At 37.2% G+C, this 21796-nt stretch overlaps 1 protein-coding gene across 1 annotated transcript in view; it reads left to right on the plus strand.

The window, feature by feature from the left end:
* Lrp1b (LDL receptor related protein 1B) overlaps positions 1-21796 on the plus strand; it is a 1542993-nt gene that overhangs the window by 996665 nt on the left and 524532 nt on the right. The gene's annotated exons all lie outside the window — the stretch shown is intronic.

A 21796-nucleotide genomic window follows, 5' to 3' on the forward strand; every position in this document is an offset into this window, starting at 1 on the left:
TGTATTATGTGACATACATAAGAAATGAGAAATAAGATCCATGTTTATAGTTCTAAACATCAGGATATGTCAAAGAACATATCAAAATCTTACACTATTTTAAAAAGTTCAACTTGAATATGTTTTTAATATTTATATAATTAGCAAATTGAATCCTGAATTTATAGAAATTCTACTTCCCACAGTATTTCATCACATCCATCTGTCCATAAATCTAATATAAGGGTATTTTGCCATTGTTTTGTTTGCTTTGTTTTGGTAATAACTATGAGCACATTAGCAAATGATAGCATACCATTTCATGAGGGAGAGATACTTTAAAATATATTTTTAGGCAAATTACCTTGATTTCCAATCATGAATGCTGCACGAATAAAAGTCAGATATAATAGCATGTGTTTTTCCTCAAAAATAGAAGGCTGAGGAATGTTGAATTCCAGGCTAGCCTGGGCTACATTGTAAGTTGGAGACCAGCATGCACCACCCAACTAGTGAGTTTGAGACCAGGTTGTGTTATAAGGAGAACGTCTCTCACAAAAAAAAGGAGTTAATGAAAATGAAGAAATCTTGCGTTTAAAAATTATTTAAGACAGAATGATGTCCCACTTTCTTGTGAAGAGGGCAAAAAAGAGATTGTTCTCACTTGTCATCGAAGGCTACAGTGATATATATATGCATGCATATGCATATATTATAAAACCTTGGGAAATGTAAGCAAATGTCCAGTATAAAGTGCTGACTTCTGCATAAGTGTCAAATTCAGTTCTTGGTACATTTTAGTTTTGTATGCTTCACTTTTGAGCGGGACCCTTACAGGTATCCAGGAAGAGAAGTGAATCCTCGAAGAGATGAGAATGAAAACCCTGTCAGATAGACGTCTTTCAACCTAGAGCATACTTTGGGGAGTCTAATGCCAGGAAATTCATCGTTTGCATCTTTAAAACATAGCACAATTTGGAAAAAGTTTTCTAGAAAACAATCCAATTCTAGGTGCACAATACAGGTTAAGGTGTGACTATATAGAAACTCTTTTACAAAATACATGTGACCATGAGGGGTGGTTCTGTAGCTAAAAGACCTAGACTTTAGTTGTCTCTGTTGGCCTAGAGGTCATCAGGCTACAAAGTACATGTGACACCTCCCCTTATGTTTGGCAAAGGACTAGGGAAGAAACAGTCTGGGATAATCATTTTAGAGAATTTGGGTGAAATCTGCCTTGACAACCCAGGGGCCAAGGTCTGTTTCTGAGGATAACACAAAGGTCAGCAGATCCTTAACAGAATCCATTCCTAGTTTGCAGGACAAGAAAATAGGTATTGTATTTTCTCCATTGAGAAGAGACCCCTGTGTGTTAAACATTCATAGTTAACCTAATAAACTGTTGGTGCAAGAACCTTTGTGTCCCCAACAAGCTTCATGAGCCACTAGTGCCATATTACCTACCTACTTGGTTTCAGTGTCTTCTGACGTTTTTTTCTGATCTCTAGCTTACTTTTTTTCTTTTTTTTGGCATTTTTTTTGCAATAATTTCTTCAACTTGAGAGTTTTCAAACATAGATTTATACTTACAAGTAAAGAACCTTCTTTTGAAAAATTACTATTTTTTTATTTCTTGGCATTTGTGATTTCCTGTTCCATTTATACATGCTATTAATTATGTTTAATATTCTAGTGACAGGATGACTAGTATAAACAAATTATAGGAATAAGGTTATATTTTGGCTTCAGTGGTTTGCTTTATTGGGGCTAGTTAGCTACATTGAATCTGGACTTGTTCTAGGGTTGCTCACCTCATGGTACAGAGGAGCACTAACAGCAGGTACAGACACTGCTGAGAAGCAGCCCCAGTGACTAGCCTGCATGAATTAGGAGGACAGTCTGCTATCTCTTGCTAATTTATTCATATTGTGATTCTATCAGTGAATTAATCTGTTCATTTTGCAGGGTCCTCAAGATCTATTCCTCTCTGAAAAAGGCAGGACAGAAATACCCAGACCTGTGTTGGACTCATCTCCTAGGCTTTTCTTAGTTCATCCAGGTCTCTAAGAACACTATGTCACACAGCTCAGTGTTGGCACTGTTTTTTTTTTTTTTGTCTACACACAGATACACAGGCATGTAATAAATATACGTATATATACTAACATACACACAGGCATATTCAACTCACGTATATTTAACTCGCATACAACACAACACACATGATTGAGACCCAGGTTGTTAATTCACACATTTTAGAGTTAATGTTGTTTTCTCCTTGTGCTTTTACACACACACACACACACACACGATATATATATATATATATATATATATATATATATATATATATATATATCTGAGGCTTATTTTAAGGTTGAAAATTTTTGTTGGTTTTGTGAGACAAGGCTTTAGCCAGAATTGGTCTTCAACTCACTATGGTTTTGAAGACTTTGGGTCCTTGTTCCCCCTGCATCCACACTCCACATGCTAGCATGGCAGGTGTGATGCCCACCTGCCTTCTACAGGATGGACCTGTGAGGTTATTTACATGACTGGGCGTTGTCAAAGCAGCAGCATGCTCCCTATGGGCACTTTAGCATATGTTAAACATCAAGTAAAAGCAAATATGAAAATCTGAAAGTGTCACAATAATCATTCACATTGTGCTCTAAACTTAATACCTGCATAACTTATAATATCAAACCAAATTAACAAAGAAAATGTAGGAAAACAAAAAAAATGAGAAATGTTATAAAAAGTCATGACAATTCAAGAAAATTGCCTTTTTACACCCTCAATATGTGTCTTCATAATCCTGTAAAAACCATGACATTTAGATAAATGAAAGACTTTAGCAGTTTCCGCTTCTTCTGCTAACACTTCTGACACTGTTCTTAATAGGAAACAATTGTTAAAATTACGAGCTTGATATTGTGGATGAAGTCTCAAAAAACGGAGAAAGTTAAGTTCTCTATTTTGACAAAAGTGGGGTTTAGTAGTTTGTTAGTGAACAAAAGTTCACTGACAGCCTGGAAAAAAAAAATGTTCGGATGATCACAAGCCTTGCTTGTGCCGGATCCACTCAGAACAGGAGTTGGCAAAAACTGAAATCCTTTAGCAAAGGGATGTCTGTGTGTCTATGCTCCTCCCTACCACCAAAGCTTGATCAAAATCAGTTGAACAGCATCCATTAAAATCTCTGAGCGCAGCACACTAACTGGTTACAGCAGCTCGTGTTCAAAAATGTAAAAAACATAATTAAACAGAAGTGGGATGGGAATGATTGTTTCCCAGCAAGCTCCCGTCTTAGCGTTCTGGGCAGGCTTCTCCTGCTTCCTCAGAGTCTGCACTCTTTCAATTTGAGGGAGAAAATAACAAAAGCATGGATGGCTGCCTGCTGAGGACAAAGGCTGTAGCCATAAGAAAGAAAACACACAATTGAAGCAGAGGCCTCACTGTGGTCCAGGGGATTATATTACTTAGAATGTTTAAACAGAAATTTCCTCACAGTGATACTTAAATTACACATCCCGAGAACAAAGAAACTGTCTTCCTGCCAAGCAATACATATATACAAACTCACACTGCCTCCCCAGACCGACTATGTAAGTAACAGGCAGTAAATATCTGAAGTTTGCATTTAACTAAAATGTAAGAGTGGTTCTCCTCAAACTGCGATAAAAATGTCTTCACACATTTTTCATTGATTTTTAATTTTCAAAACTTGTAAACTCTAACTACTGGGAGTCTCAGATTTACTTAGAGTAAGGGATACAAATAAAGTAGAGAGAGAATGGAAATGTTGAATATCTGGTACTGTCCAGATCAAAACAAAGTCATATCTGATGGGTCTGAAAACCAAGGTGATAAATATCAAGATTTACACAAAGCTAGAGTTTAGAACTTGGATGAGGCCTCAAATGCTAAAGTTCTTGTCATATAAGCATGAGGACCAAATAACAGTCCTCAATACTCAAGTGACACGCTAGGCACAGCGCCATATGCTTGTAGGCACAGAGCTAGGGATGGGAACCAAATGGATGTCTGGCATGTGAGTCCAGCTAACCTAGTCTGCTTGGTGCATCCCATGTCAGTGAGAGACCTTATCTCAAAAAATGTGACGAACAGCTCTGGAGGAACCATAATTAAGGTTGATCTCTGGGCTCCATGCATATACACATAAGCAAGCACACACACACACACACACACACACACACACACACACACACTGAATACAGCTTAATTTTTTTCTCTTTGAGTGTGGCACTCCTTCTGAATAAACAGAATGGGGCCAAAGTCCTGGTTTATGACTCTCAGACTAGGCTAAACTCTATGAGACTTCCTGATTGTCCTGTCTCTTGGATCAGTTATATTGGCAATGCCAGACCACCTTCATGAGACTACCTAACCAATCCTGTGGAGAAGAGCACACAGAGAGAAACAGATGTTCACCTAAAGGGATATCTGCTGCGGTCCATCTTGAAATAAGGAGCTCTAGACTGGTCAGAAACTCTGTAGATGACAGTACAAACCGATGGTCTTAAAGAAACCTCAGATGGAATCTACAAAGCACAAATTCAAGTAGCTGCTTCCAAATCCTTGCCCCAGGAGATCATGTGAGATAAGAAGCTTTTATTGTGTTAAGTTGTTAATCTTTTGGGAAGTAGATACACAGCAGCTGATTAACTAATTTGTACATTATTCTGTCCAAAACATTCATCCCTTTGTGAAAAGATTCAAATGCCTAATGAAATCAGACAGGGAATCAGTCAGTCAGAATAATAAAATCAAATATTCCCTCCAAGCAAGTTTATAACCAGAGGTAGCTTCTGCCAGGGAAAAGCAGAAACTTGGTCATCTAAAACAAAACACTGTTAATTCCCATCAAGTTTTGGCAAGATCTATTTTGTTTAAGACAGCTGGAGAAAAATAGTAAAAAAAGAAAAAAAAAATATTCCCTCCATTACAGTAAGCCAAAACTGACTCTAAGCTCCAGGATCTGGACTTGCATGGGAGAGAACAACTATCCTGTGTATGATAGTACACTTCTCGGCTCTAATTACGTTTATCACAAGAAATATTAACCTTTGTACCAGACATTTCAGTTTTCATGATGAATAGTACAGACATTTATTTAAGATCTCACATCTTTAAAATATTACCAGAGATCATTCTTGCTTAGGAAAATATTAGCCAGATATTTTATGTTGTGAGAGTTGACAAATGATGTGAAATACACAAAACGGGGAGTTGATTGTACCTCGATTAAACATTACATTTGCGTTTGCGTGAGGTATCTGCTGATAGAGACACCTTCTGCCTGTTGTTCCGATAAACTCTTACAGGAGAATATAACTGACAGGTTCAAAGCTCCTACCCCTAGCAGCTATGATTACTGAGAGTCATTCAATGTTCCTTTCAGTCATTCTACAGTGCTGTGCCACTGCCTCCTCTATATACCAATCACTGTTGTATATGGAGAGAGGAACACTGACGTCATAGAGCTTGCCCAGTAACAAGGAAGGTAGATAATCAAGAAGATCGATAACTAGTAAATGACGTAATGCTTAGGAGTTGGTGGGCGTGTGGAGAACCGGGCAAGGAAATGATGAGTTCGTGGCAAAGACGATAATTGCAGTGAGTCCTACAGAGGGCTTTCTGAAGACAGGGGCATCCGAGGAAAACCAGGAAGAGATAGTACAGGAAGGGCAACAAGTGCCATTGGAACTGACCAGACTGCTTAAGCCATTTTACAGTTTTATGCTGCAAACCTTCATTGTGACTTTTAAATAACTCTTTCTAGATGGTTGTAATGCTATATATATATATATATATATATATATATATTTCCAACAAGTGCCATTGGAACTGACCAGACTGCTTAAGTCATTTTACAGTTTTATGCTGCAAACCTTCATTGTGACTTTTAAATAACTCTTTCTAGATGGTTGTAATGCTATATATATATATATATATATATATATATATATATATATTTCCTGAGTTCTGCACCTGAAACACAAGCCTGTTGGTGCTTTCTCTGCTCCCCAGTGAACAGGGACTTCACCTGTTCATATGTGATTCACCTTTGAAAGAAATGGTTAACATCTTTGAAGCTCTGTGCAGCTAATGACTGAACTTCAAATTCCCACCAATTTCTAAAGGCAGTCAACTTTCTATTCTTCACCACCAGAAATAGCAAATACAAGACTGCTGCCTTAAAAAAAATTAGCACTAGAAGCTACAAATAATATAGGTCACCATTATTTTTATTTTACTTTAACTGCCAGTTTTAGATACAGTTTTCTGTTATATGTACACTTGAGGTTGATATAAAATAGTGATATGCTAAGCATGATTTAATAATAACTTATGCAGGGAAAGAATGTACAGCCAGCGATCAGTATCAACTTATTAGTTGCCAGCTTTTGCAGTCAGTTGTATGGCCCTAGTTCTTGTTTGATTTCACCATCAGACACATCTGACATGCTGCTTTCTCATCATGGTTGAAGAAGTTAATGACCTGAACTCGTTGATCAGTTGCTTCTCAGTGCTAAGTCACTTTGTGAGGAAGATGAGGAGTAGATTCAAACTTTGAGCTTTATCAGGGTGTATGAGTTGATTCATGATTTTATTTAACATATTCTTCCTTTCCTCTATTCAAGTAAGTAGTTTGTGAGTAAAATCCCTATATTGTATTTATGCTGAAGAAAGATTAAAAAAATCTTTTTGTGAAATTAAGAAAAAATATATCAGTGAAACAAACATACCGATAGAAACACACTTTTGATATTTGCAGAAAATTAAATTGTAAATCATAAAACAGCGTCCTGGGTGCTACTGTGCATTTTATACTTAGGATTGAACAGGGAAGAGCAATGGTAGAGGGATCATACATCTCCACAGAACTCAAGCAGAATTTTGGCTATTACACAAACTCAAAAAGACCATGAGTTTATATCAGAAGTCTCTGGCATATGGGATTAAGGATCAGCAAACTATTTAATCACTAGGGATCATGATTTAGTCCATTATAAAGTGTCAGGTAGTAATTTGTCAAGTTTTGTTAGGTTAAGAGTTTTGAATCTACTGTAATAAATGGGTTATGAATTTGAATTTGACTTGTGTGCCTTATTATCATAGCTTTTGATCTAATTATGCTTTTATATAATACTCTATTGCAAATAACATGAATTCTTTGCAATTTCTTTTTTTTTTTTGCAAATACATACATACAGAAGCAGCCCTCAATCTCCAGAGTTATTCTAGACTCAGTCAAGTTGTCAAGGAAGATAAGAGCACACAGTCACAGTTTATATAATATCACTAATATATAAATATGTATATATATATTGCAGTGATAATACATATTGTGTATGCGTCTGTGTTTGTGTTTGTGTGTGTGTGTGTGTGTGTGTGTGTGTGTGTGTGTATGTAAGTAGTGTGGGAGAATTACAGACTAGAAGAATTTTGAAAACATAATTTCCTCTCATATTTCTAGAGGGTAAAAAGCTAAGATCTGAATTCAAATTTTAGAGGAGGCCTTCTCTTTTGCTACCGAAGACTTTCTTTTAAAGTGTTATTGTTCCTGTGTCTGCGAGCAGGGAAGCATGTTGCCATGGCTGGATGTGGTATCGAGAGAACAACTTTTGGAGTGGGATTTCTCCTGACACTCTTTACATGTGTTCTGGGAATCAAACTCAGGTTGTCATGTTTGTAGGGCAAGGGCTTTATCCCTGATCTGTCTTGCTTGTCTGATCCATACCTATCTTTTTATAAATATAAATGGCAAGGGATCAATCAGCTATATTCATTATGTGATAAAATCACAGAACTAGGATTAAATCAAAAGGTCTGGACAGATGGATCAGCTGTCAAGAATCCTCTACCAGATGATCTGTGTTGAATTACCAATACCCTCTTGGAGACTTACAACCATCTGTAACTAGTTCCAGGGGATCTTATATTTTATTCTGTCCTTCACATACACCAGGAACAGTACATATTCATACTTTCAGTCAAAAACAATTATACACAGAAAATTCAAATAAGTAAATTTTTAAGAAACTCAAATACACACACACATATAGATATATTCAAGTATGTAATATATATATATATATATTCAAACTCCAATTTTAAGTTTTTATACTATTTTCTGACAGTAATCCAATGCCTTCATTTTCCATAACATCCCCTGTTCTGTAGACTATGAACCACAACCCACAGAATTCTAGGGATTTGACAAAATACTTAGGAAAACTACAGCAGTTTTGTTGGTGGCTTTGTTCTGAGAAGTGGGACTTAAATCACCATTCATAAGTATGGTTGATTTTAAATTTTACCTTTTAAAACATGGAAAAGCACTACCTTGTCTCAGGAAATAGTGAGAGTGTCAATGATGACTTAGTCAGGGTTAAGTATTTTGAGCAAAAGGAGATATCATGGCTTTAAAATATGCATCTGGGACAGGAGACACTGGTAATACAAGCATTAAGTATGGAAATCACTGTGCAAAAATGCAAGTGAGGGTTTGGGGTTGTTTAGCTTCATTCGTGTTGCTATGATAAAAATGCCCTAAAAAGGCAATATAGAGAAGGCATTACTGAAGATCAGAATTCCAGATTTTAGCCTAGCATTGTGTAGAAATCAGGGCAGTAATTTTAAATAGCTAGTGCTCTGGCTAGTTTTATGTCACCCAAAGTGACATCATATGAGAAAAGGGAAACTCATTTGAGAAAATACCTCCATCAGATCAGCCTGTAGGCAAATCTGTGGGAAGAGTGGATGAATAGATAGGAGATGGAAAAACATATTCAGTATGTTTGTAGAAATTTTTTCCATCTAAAACAAAACAAGAAATCCAACTTGCAAAAGAAGAAAAGAAGGAGGAAAAGGTGGTAAGACGGAGAGCGAAGAAGGAGGAGGAGGAGATGAAAGGAGGGAAAGGAGGAGGAGGAGTAGGAGTGAGGATGTCGTATTCATGATCGATAGCCCTAGCAGTGGACCCTCCGCATCCCCTCCGACCCCAGATCCTCCTCTAATCCTCTCCTACGAGAAGAATGAGAAGGAAGAGAAGAAGGGAAGTAAGAGTGCGAAAGGAACTAGCTCATTTTGAGGTGCACTGGAACCCATGGCACAGGGTCTCAGGAATACGTGGATAAGGAATTGGTGGAAGGACAAAACAGACACAAGACTCGAAAGGAATTGCAACTGAATGTGTCTTTATTAGGCCGAGTCTCCTTCCTTTATACTGAACATTTCTTAACAGCATGTATTCAGTTTTTTCTTCGTGTGGTACAGATTATTCTTAGGAATCATGCCATCAGATCATGAGATAGATTTCATCAGACAGATGTCCCCAGTGTGAGTCTGCAGTTGGTCATGCTAGACATGGCTTGGTATTAGTTTTGATATAAATCTTTATCTAAGCAATGAGCTCATGGCATTTTGGTCTAAGGGCAAGCAGTTGTGGTTAACAGTCACACAGTCTAAAGTCTTTCTATATTTCTGCAATCTATGTTAAAGAACTTCTTTCCTCCTCCTTCTCCATATTTTTAACTTTTTTTCAAACCTTCCCAAAAACCAATCTCAAGAAGTTACAGGCATTTATCTCTCTCTTCTATCCTTATCCCATTTTTTGCTGAATCTCCCCCCTCTCTCTTTCTCTCTCTCTGTCTCTCTCTGTCTCTCTGTATCTCTCTCTCTCTCTCTCTCTCTCTCTCTCTCTCTCTCTCTCTCTCTCTCTCTCTCTCTGTGTGTGTGTGTGTGTGTGTGTGTGTGTGTGTGTGTGTCTGTAGCCCTCTCTGTTATAAAACATGCTCGGTAGGGCAGATTGTCCTCAAATCCAGAAATCTGCCTGTCTCTGTCTTCACCTACTGAGAAATGGCATTAAAGGCTTTGGGTATTACTACCCAGCTGAATACATCTTATTTTAAATGTACTATAATCACACGGTGTATTTTCAGTGATTTTTGTTTTTAAATCTTCGTTGATGCTATGCTGAAGAATATCGGGGCAATGTCACTTAGCTCAAGGAGCTCCAAATCCATCTACTTGCATTTTCTAAGCCATCGGTTCTCTAATTGCCATAACACTATTCATTAAAGTAACAGTAATATATGACGTATAACCAGGCAATTTGCCCGGCACTAAGTACAGTGCACAGTTGTCTTCTCTAAGTATTCAAGCAGCATTAATAAGAAGTAATAACCCATCAAAATTTACATTAAAAGTCTATGAGAAATCTCTAAAGGACTATATGTGATATTTTTCTAGCAATTTCAGTCACCTTAGAACGCTCTGTTCTGACACGTTGCTCTTCTTAATGCTAATTGTCTAGCAAGCTGGATAAATACAAGCTGCAGGCTGCGTCCTGGTACTTTTTTGTTATCAAATGATAATTAGTGACCAGAGAATAATACCATTAACATAAATAATCCATCATCTCAGCTTTGCCGTTCCTGAAGCTTTAAGTTGTAATTTCCCTGTGTGGACTGCTGAATGGTAACTATCAGGAATCATTTTCATAATGAAGATTTATATTGCTCAAAGTTTAGACTACTAAAAACATACATGTGAAAGGTCTATTTTTGAAATAGGGAAACCGTTATTATAAATTACTTTATGTCTCCACTTTAATTTAAAAGGAAATGGTAAAATATTTAGAATGGAAAACATCAGAATCTTATATTCATAACAGATTTGGGGGTAAGACTCTTAAACTCATGGGAGCCTTCCAAAACCCCATACCTAAAACCACTGGTAATAAAAAGTCCTATACATACACTGTGATTTTTTCCCTATGCATATGTATTTAGAATAAAGTTTAATTTTGTAATTACAAGGACAATAACAAGCGTTAATAGTAAAATACAGTAATTTAAATTCTATCCATTGCTGCATATAAGGTCTGTCTCTCTCCAGATGTTTTACTCTTTACTCCCTGCCCTTCTTTAGATGGTTTGAGATGCTACCCAGCCTGCAGGATAAAATAAATTGAGGTGGACGGTTTATTAGACACTCTGCCTGATACGTTTGCAGTCTGATTGTGATAGCAAGCCACATTAATTTTCTTTCCTTCAGAAGTTCTAGAGTAGATTTCTGCTGCATAACTCTCATTATATATTATATTTATATTTCCTCATTTAATGCAGAACTTGCACTTTATTTGCTAGAAGCAGTTTGATGAATTCTTGGCATATTCAAATTACTGGTGCCATTAGTCTGTGCTTTGAGGTCCTTATTAAGCGAAATAAAGCATGCTTGGACTTAAGCTTGACAGTCATTCTGATCCTCAAAAGGGCTGCTAAGTGCCTAATGGTAAAGTAGCATATAAAGTGTGGAGACACAGGATCAAGGAAGAGCTTGTGCCCCGACTGGAGCAATCAGCCGCTCAGATTATGAGCATTCAGAATAACACACTCTTTACAAGTCACAAAGAACTTATTTATGGATTTTTTCCATTTAGTCTGCTTAGACTGCAGCTGATGAACCACAGAAAAGAATACTACTATAACATAATTATAACCCCTTTTCAATCAGAGACTGAGAATGAATTTTAAAAATGTAAACTCTTAGGTCAGACACCTGCTCGTATACCATAGGTACTAACTCATCTTGGAAAGAAACCAGGATGTACAAATTACACCACAATTTTCCAGTAATATTCTTTCAAACTAAAGATAAACAGCGAGTGTTGATCTTTTCCTCTATAGTTGGTTTAGATGACATGAATCACATAATTTTCGGGCCTGTTCATGCGTTTTAGATATCTTTAAAAAGGACTCTGTAATTTAACATGGGGATGCTCCAACTAAATTCACTTTCTATTTTCCTAAACGATATCAACACAATATAGTATATTATTAGAATGTTAGAGCTGGTAGGATAATCTGATGGTTAGAGTATGTGCAACAGAAGCCAATGACCAGTTGACTCTCTTCCATACAAAGGTGCAAGGAGAGAACTAAACACCAACAATTCTCTGATCTCCACACATATAACTCACAAACAGCATATATACCCTCAGTTATAATAAAAGCATAAATTAAAAAAATGTAAAGTTAAACATTATACAGTTTAAATTGTTTCTATAATTTCAATTTTATTTAACATTGCTTCATAATTAAATTATACCCTTCTAGTAGCATCCTAAGTAATGGATTAAAAAAGGCAATAAATACTTCTAACTTTCAAAGAACTGTGTATTTACATTTTAGGACATATTTTTCTGTGCAGTTTTCAATGCAATTATATTGAATATGAACAAGATTCAAGGACCAATGTGAGACTATTTCTTTTGAATTGATTCTTAAAGATGCTACATTTGGGAGAAAGTTATGAGGGTGTTTTCTACATGTAGATAATCCATAATTAATTTAATGAAGAGAGTATAGTTAAGGCTATGATAAGACAATAGGACTTGTGGTAGGCTAGCACTGTAATTTAGAAAAATAAATGTTGTTAAAACATGGGTTTTCATCATCATCTCCAAGATTGCCTTTAGTAGGGAAATACTGGAAACCATCTATAGTGGAATATTTTTTATGTTTCCATTGGTTTAAAATAGAACATATAAGAGCTTCATAGTGGGCTAGGGTGATAGTACAGCCTTAAATGCTTGACATTAAAATATGAAAATGAAGTTGACCTGTACAACTCACATAAAGAGCATGGGTGTCATTTGTCGTGACACACACCTGTAATCCTGACATTGGAGATATGAAGAAAGCCATGGAGCACTAGGCAAAAGAGAGACTGTCTTAATGGATACGAGGTGAATTGCTTCACATGCATGCACGTGCACACACAGACATACAACCTACAAGTGCACTCACACATAACAAACAAAAAAGTTACATAGTCACAGAAACTAATCATAAAAATTTGAATTGAATTTCCATTTTCCTTAATCCTATTCTAGACTGAACAGTCACGTGATCAGCCCCTTAAAATGTTTTCTTCCTTTTGCCAAAAGCTGTATATCCAAGTCATTTTCATGCAGAATAGTTCTTTATACTTCATATATTTCCTCCTCATTTGTGTGTGTCAGGTATCTGATTATGAGAATTCTATTCAAAGTTGGGCTCCACTGTACCGACGGTCGGAGGAGTTTGGAAATAACCAAAAATAGTCCTTTTATAATAAATCAGTTTTAATAAAAGGAGAAATAAGGGAACTTACAGAGCCAAGGGTCCAGCGAAGCAGAGGGTAACGCGGGGGCCAAAAACAGGGGAGTCCTTCCGGGACCCTGTCCTTTTTAAAGGACCTTACTCCCCTGGGGCAGCCACGCCCCTGAACGCAGGGATTGGGCCAGCTGCCCCAACACTCTACTTTGTGTATATGATGGTTAATGCTGACTGTCGACTTGATTGGATTGAGGTATGCCAATGGGTGTGGTAAAACACACTGCTGCTTGTGTTTTTGAGGGGTTTCCCAAGAGATAATTGATTTGCGATGTAGTCACTAAGGAAGAAGAAGGGTAGAACCAGGATGGAGCCAACTGAAAGACAAACCCTTCCGCCACAGGCTCCTTTTCCTCTCTTCCCCCCATTTTCATTGTTCCAATACAAGCTCCCTATGAGTGGGTTATTTTCATCTCCAGTCCACAGCAATGACACAAGTGGCCATGAATTACAATTTCCCCTGATGTTGATTTCTCTCAGAAATAAACAAGTAACTCAGTATAATATCAAAAGTCCCACCAAGAAGTGACACCTATAATACCAGCACTGGAGAGGCTAAGATGGGAGATATATTAGAAGGCTGAGGGCAATTTAGGCCACATAGTGACTTCCAGGACAGTGTGGGCCGCTGGGAGAAATCTTTAAATAAGATAAAATCTTATTTAAAATCATAATAAAAACATTTTATTTATTTGTGAATTCTGATGCAATCATTATTCCAGATTTTTTCCCAATACACCAAGTCCATATGTGGATTTTCAGGTAGCAGAGTGGGGTTCTGGATGCATGAATCCTGACACTTGCTGAGACTTCCTTTACAAGGGGAAAGTGAAGTTTTGCTCATTTTTAAAATTATTTGTATACCCACATTCATAGCAGAATAAAGTACAAAATAAAGCACTATGGAGTGCTGCTTGCCCTATAAAAAGACAGCTATATTCTGATTAAAGAACACAGGGTAGCAAGCTGTAATTCCATCCAATTCAATTTGAAGGTACTGAGTTGTAATAATACAATATTTTAATGCCTGGTTATTTAAATGGACATCATTTTTTCTGAAATATGCTTTAATGTGGGGATTTTAAATGGATTCATTTTCAAGTGAATAAATATATCATATTAAATAATTCGGAAAAGACAGAGACATGGCAAATGGGTGCACCAAAGATCATTTATTTATGACAATATTCATATTTTAACCTTTTTCTTAGTAATATATTGATATTTACACCCTCATATATATTTCTAGTCAGTAAATTTTACAATATTAATTATTTGGCAATGTCAAGAGCTAGATACTAGCTATAATGACATTCATATTTTAATAATGACAGAGCATTAAATTATCCAAGATAGAACAGCCATTTAATGTAATTTTTAAAATATTGAAACCTTATAATATACAGCATGTTCAAACTGGCTATAATGATAGCTTCTCATTCTCATTTGGTATTTAAAAATGTTCAAGAATTACACTGTAAAGAAAATTTAGAATAATTGAATCCAAGTAGAGTTAAATGACTAATGTTAGTATACAAAACTGTAAGGACAAAATAAGATGAAAAATATACTAGTTTTTAAAGGCATGTCTTTTAGAATAAGAGAGGTAGGAACATCATTAGTGTTAGGCCATCCTTAACCATGCACACTACTAATTTTAGGGCAGCCTAAGCTACATGAACCAATGTCTCTAAATAAATCAATAATTAGATCACAATTGTTAGTTGGCCATTTAAACCTGAAAGGTTTATATGCGAGACATTTAAAAATAAATTTAGAAAGTGATTTCACTTCTTATTTCATCTTGTTTTTAAGGTTCATCAAAAGTTGCATAACATTGTTTTAATGTTTATATAATAATCCTCTGTGTGCTAGTATTTTATCTAATTGTTTCTGTCTACCCATTTTTTTATTTCCTTTTGGGAGGGCTAAAGGGAACCGTGATTCTCATTGACTTCAATAGTTATTTCACAGTTTCCTGGCAGGTTTTGTTGTAGCCAGCCATTTTTGGCTTATGAGTTGTTAAGCTTTTTGTCAGCTCCTCTTACGCTCTCCAGTCACCAGATTCTGCCAGTGGATGAAGTGATCCTCTGTATCCGCCTATTTGATATATATGCAGAGGCACCAGCTTCCTTGCTTTCATTCCAAATGGCATTCATCAGCTCTTTCCCCGTCATAATTGCTTAATCACAAGACTTTTGTCTCATTTTTCAGAACATCCCATCCCTGGTACCCACACTCTCCCTCCCCCACTAAAAAAATAAATAAATAAAAAAGAAAAAAAATTCCTAAAACTCAGAACTAAATGTTAATCCCAAAGATGGAATGATCCAAATCATCATGACTAAATTAATTAAAGCAAGTTTTTTTTTTTTTTTAATTCATGTACCTGGGCTGCTTCTCCCTAAGGAAGCATTCAAAAGAGGTCATCACTGGAGGCAAAGAAAACAAGGTTTTTATAAAGAAGTTCATGGAAAGGGTTTTTCAAATGGGGCATTTGACTGGTAAACTAAGTGAGGTTATAGGAATAGAACATAGCATAACAAGTTAGGCCTAAAGACCTCCTGAAACAAAGACATCACTGCAGACTGGCTACTATACTAACAGGTAATCATAACCACATAGCCATAACAACCCTTTGAAAAAAAAGTCGGGTAGCAAAAGGTTATAAATAATATTTTAAAACAGAGACGTGATATTGCCATTCCCGCAACAGGCTGTACAGAACCATTTGTAGTTAAGGTTACAGCTAATAAAAAGACAAATCCTTGAGAAACAGTGGTCTAATCATAAACAGGATTAAAAATATTAAATTATAAGATAGCTTTTATGCCTAAGATAAAGTCAGGCTGGTTCTTCACAGAAAAAAAAAATCAAACAAACAAAGACCCAAGTTTTCTAATTCTCTGGGCACTATTACATAAGAAATTTGCTTGTCACAAATGCAGTGTTTCCTTATGGATGTCTCCAATAGTGAGGAAAAATCTACATGGAAATGCATAGAGCACATGTCCACTATGCATGTAACCTTGATTGCAGTCCTCAATGCTGCAAAATGAAAATAAATAAAATATGCCTACAAAAGAAAAGTAATTTCAAAATAATTCATGAGCAGAAATTACAGAAATGCGAGAAAAAGCTTTCTTGTACCTTCTTAGGTTCGGTGCCTAGTGGCCTGTGAATTAAACCAGTAGAAGAGAGGACAGAAGAAAAGACAATTGAAAAACACATTATACCCACGGGATTCACAGAAAAGAAAGGAAGCTCAGTGAGGTGGTTAGAATTGGACTTATACAACATTTTAACAAAGGAACAGAATCTGGGATTTCAAAAGACTTAAATAATGAGGAAATGACTTGGAAATATGTGGGAGTAACTAAGGGATTTAAGGAAAGCTTGCTTGTGTGTGCACAGTTCAGCACCGGCTCCTGGGTATAAGTCATTCTCTTCACTGTGTGTGGGAGAGAGGGATATTTCACAAGGGAAATTTATAACATTTTTACAAGGGAAACTTTTCTGTTTGGAAGCAGACGTTGTGAGGGCAGAGAACTCCTGTATCTATCTGTTGATCTTCAGCCACCAAAACAGGGATGATACCTTTGGTATGGTGGGCTTACAGCAAGCTCACCACTGCACAGATGTGTGAATGAACCTAAATAAATGATGAATGTGATAGGCTGACTTCCAGAACACAGTGCCCCATGAGCCCTGCAGCTGTGGAGCTTGGGTGACTTCCCCTGGGGATCATATGGCTGACTGCCATCTTAAGCTCATCACCCGCTGTGAGGTGCCAGGAAGAGTGCCTTCCTTCCTGTGACCTCTTGGGAGCAGATTAGCATTCAAAATATTTAGGGCAGAGACTGCTGAATGTAGATCATTCTGCACCATCGTAAAGCTGGAAAACATTTTATGCAGGGCACCTTCATTTTCTTACTTCAAAGTGACTTTCTACAGTGGCATGTTCTCATTCTTCCAAATTTATACTAACTGGGAAGACTAAAGCTCCTTCCATATGTAGCCACAAGGGAAGGGCGTAAAAAGTCAGAAATGTACTGCACACCCATCCATGGTTCCCTTTGACTGTTTCTTTGTCTTTTGTTTGCTTTGTATTTGAGACAAGGCTAGGACTGAAGTCACCATCCTCTTACCTCACCTCCAGTCTAGCCTGGAGTGCCACCTTCACAGGTGTGCAAAACCATGTCGATACTGATTATGTAATGGAATCACAGCAGTACAGTAGCGTAACATACGTTTTAGATTATTGTTTGTTGCCTCGTTTAATTCAATATAGCTAACAGTCATTGTCCATGCCAATGAGTGGTTTTTTCATAATCTCTGTATTAACCTATGAGGCAGGGATACTGATACCAAAAGCAGAAAACCCTGAATGAAGATCACGAGGAGAGTCATTCCCGCAGGAAGCATCACTCTAGCTTGTGGGGCCCCAAGGAAGATTCTGTCATGACTCTTGGCATCCATGAACCCACTCAGGTTCTGGCATTGATAGACTCAGCAAAGGAAAAGAGAAAAGAGAACGAGATACAATTTTTGTCACAAAGAATCTTTTATTTTAAGCAAGGAGATAGACTGAAACAGTGCTATATTAATATGAATGATGTCATAGAATTAATCTCACAGAAAACCAGGTGACTTGTTCTGGTATCCTGGGGTCTAGAAAATACTCAAATAGAGGTATGTTTAAACTGAGTTTGGAAAAGTCTTTCCATGCTTTAGAGCTAGTTATGGCAATGAATAAAGTAATTACAAATGTCAAGGTGATGGGATTATTCCATTTATGATGCCATAACAAAGTTACCTTAGATTTTTTTTTTTAATACAAGAGTTGACTGTGATTTCATATCTGGAATCTAAGGGTAAGTGGCCACATCTGGGGATGATATTCTTGGTGGGAGATGTTCAAAGCAGTGACCATCATTGAATTTCTGAAAGACAGCAATGTATGTGTATCTCACGGCGTCATCTCTACGGATAAACCTACCAGAATTTGCTTATGGGGGGCTTTACCTAATCTTAGTCACTCCCAAGCCCTACTTAAAAATTCTGTAGTCAAAGTAAGTGTCTACTCTTTTCAAATTTCCCATTAGGAGCTAAAGTTTAACAAATGATGTTCTCAGAGATACACTGAAACCATTTGGCAACACTTAACAGATACACTTGGAGAGTGCTGTTTTGAAAAGGGTAGGTAAATCCTAACAACTGTATATTAACCTGATAATTGGGTGCTAGAAAGAGGAAGGACATGAGCACATAGTTGAGGTCCTAATTCATACAACTGTGGTAGAAACTTCATATCTATTTAACACATGTAATTAAAAAGTTCAGTTGTCTACTTGTTGCCAGAGCTATTTGGTCTTTTCCTTTCCTCCCCTCCTATTCTGCAACTTCATTTTCTTTATGTAGACTTCAGGATCATCAATCTTCATTAAGTAACTTTGCTTTTTTTTTTTTTATTACTAAATACCTGGGCAAGTCCTCCAACCTCCTTACAATGCCTCAGAGCTGACTTGTTTCTATCAGTGGATCACACTCTCTCGGGGTCATTTTCCCTTCGGCATCTCACAAATGCTACCACCACAGTCAGGTCATCAACCTGAAAATTAAATGACTCACCATTTTCAAGTTTCCCTCCATGTAACCTCACACTCAGCCCTCGGGGCTCTCACTGAGGGAAGCTGCTCACTAGAACTGAGCATTGCCAGGACTTTAGAGCCATCTCTGTCGGTTCAGGGTCACAACAGCTTCAAAACAAATTCTGAGCCCTGCTCTGCCATCTCTCCTCCCTCGCTGTTCTTCAGATTATCTCTTTCAACCAGGAACTAAGACGCGGAAAAGGTAAGGAAAAGAAACCTCTAGTCTCCTCCCTGCCATCAGAAACATAGATTTAGCCCTTCAGATGAGTCGCAGCAAGCCCGTCTCTCACAGTGAGGTTAGAAGGCTGATGGCTGCTCTGTGCAGACACAGCTGCCTCTGCCTGTCCAGGTGGAGGGGCGGTCCTGAGTCACAATTGGTATAGCATAAAAATTCAATGGCACTGGCATAATTATAAATAATAGTCTCGTTCTCTTTTGTAGAGACTTCTGTAGTCTGCCAAACTGTTACATATCTTCTTTCGAAATTAGCTCCTTTCCAGAAGACTATTTTTGTCAGTTTATAATTAATAGATCCCAGAAAAATAATTTCATTTTTGTTCAGTTTTACTTTCTGTTTCGTACCTGCTTGTTTGTTTTCTAAATATTTTTATTTTTTTCCCTGGTTTTGATGTCTTCAAAGAGTTCCTGTATTGAGGGGGTTGGTCCCTAAGTTGGCAGTATTAGAAGATGCTCTGACGCATTTAATAATTGAAACTGCTGGAAGGTCTTTGGTCACTGGGGACAGAACAGACATTAGAAGATAGTTCTCCCGAGACTCAAGTTATCTCAGCAAAATTGCGATAAGAGAAACAAGTTCTGCCTCTGTCTCTCTGGTTCCTGCCTTGGGCTATATTCTTCTTGCTTCTGTGTATAATCTTACTGTTATTTGACAGGATATGACACACCAGGGGTTGCCCTCAGCACAGAACTACCTCAGTGTTATGTGAAATCTAAAACTCTGAACAAAATAAGCTTCTTTCTTTATAAAATTAACCTGCTTCTGGCATGTCATTCTGGTAATAAGCACATGACATAAAGCCGTGATTTGCATGTATGTAGTACTCCTTGTCTATTTCCCTATACTTCTGAAAGCTAGAAATTGTTTACAATCATCTACAATAGCCACACTTAAAAGGATTTTGTATACAAAGAATTTTTCAATTAGCTCTTTCTTGAAAGCACTGAGCTAAATAGTTTTTCCCAAATGCAAAACTCTTAATATCCCAAGGTATTCTGGTTGCTGCTTTTCTTAAATGAATAAATTAAAGATTGAGTGCTTCTTAGTTAGCAGGAAAGTCATGAATCTTAACTTTAGCTACACATGGTGTAATAAGAGATTTTAAATATTCTTAATGTCATGCCATAGACCGAAACCTCGCAGTGACTGTCAATAGGAGAGAAACCAGCATATTTCCTCAAGTCCCACAGCTGTTGTTTCAGGTAAAGTCACTGAAGCCACAGCTTCAGCACAGGAGATAAAAAGTCTGGAAGTCTTTCACTCTGGCAGACACAGGTTCCACCTTGTATCTACCAGATCTTCAGCTCTGAGATGGAACTAACACTGTGTTCTCAAACAATCCCAGGTGATGACAGGTCAGGATGGACTCTTAGAAGCCCTGATGTAGATTTCCACCCATTTCCTACTCAGTACCTTTTCCAGCCCTCCCGTAAGGCAAGCACAGAGAATATTAAAATAAATAAATTAACTTAAGAAATAAAAATACAAATTAAAAAAACAACAAAAAGCTATTTAGAGAGTGGAAGTGCTGAATTTATTAAACTGTTTTCCAGGTTACATTTCTAATGGAAATATTTGTTGAAGAGATTTACTCCTCATTAATTTTGCAGCTGTTTAGGGAATTCCTGTCATATTCAGTTGAACACAATGCAGAGAAGTGTGAAAAGTAGATAGAAGTTCAAGAGGGGTTCCTCGGGCTCAAGAGCTTTCATTGCTTTCTACAGTCAAACCTAGTGAGGGTAAAACAGAGAGAGCAAATACATGGAAAGGCTTACAGTCATGTGTGAAGCGGTAGAACTCGCTGGAACTGGGATAGGTAGCAGCCTCAGCACACAATATAATCAAATACTTCTCCAAAGAACAATCTATCTAAAATGTGTGCTCATAGATATGGAGAAGCAAATGCTGGGACTGTGCTCCCTTCCTCCACTGCATGCTTCTTCACCTTTATCTATCTTTCCTCACAGTTGATGACCAGAATCACTTAAGGAAACAAATGAATGGTTATTATTAAGGAATAAGACTGGAGAATTAGAAAAATAAGACCCAGGCAAAAGGATAAACTAAGGTTAAAATGAACAGAGAATTTTGAATTTGAAGTAGTGGTAGGATCCTTCAGAGATGATTATGAAAAAGGGATAATTTAGGAAATATACATATTTAATTTTTTTCTTTAGGGAGGTGTGTGTGTGTGTATGTGTGTGTGTGTGTGTGTGTGTGTGTGTGTGTGTAGGTCTGTAACAGGCTTTTTCTTGGACTGCCAGCCCCCAACTCATGACACAGAGACTTATTAATTACAGAACCTCGGTTGATAGCTTAGGCTTGTTTCTAACTAGCTCATCTCTCAAATTAACCTGTATTTTAAAATCTACATTCTTTTACATGGCTCAGTTACCTTAACTCTGTACTGTCTATCATGCTTCCTCAACATCTGGCTGGCTGATGACTCTGCTTTCTCCTTCCCAGTGCTCTCTCTCTCCAGAAGTCATGCATATATCTCCTGTCTAGTTCTTGGCCTTTTAGCTTTTTATTAAACCAACCATAGTAACTCATCCTCACATAGTGTAAAGGGATCTTCCACAGCAGAGGTCAGAAGATGATTTTCAGGAATTGGTTTTCTTCTTCCACAGGGCCACAAGGGCAGAGCCCAGGCCTGAGCTATCTTACTTTCGGAGATCATAGTTTTGAAGGGCAACAAGCATTTCCCATGATTTGTCTGCTCTTAGTTTCATGCAGGC

This window comes from Arvicola amphibius, chromosome 7 (genome assembly GCF_903992535.2).
Source record: "Arvicola amphibius chromosome 7, mArvAmp1.2, whole genome shotgun sequence".
NCBI classification, from domain to species: Eukaryota; Metazoa; Chordata; class Mammalia; order Rodentia; family Cricetidae; genus Arvicola; species Arvicola amphibius.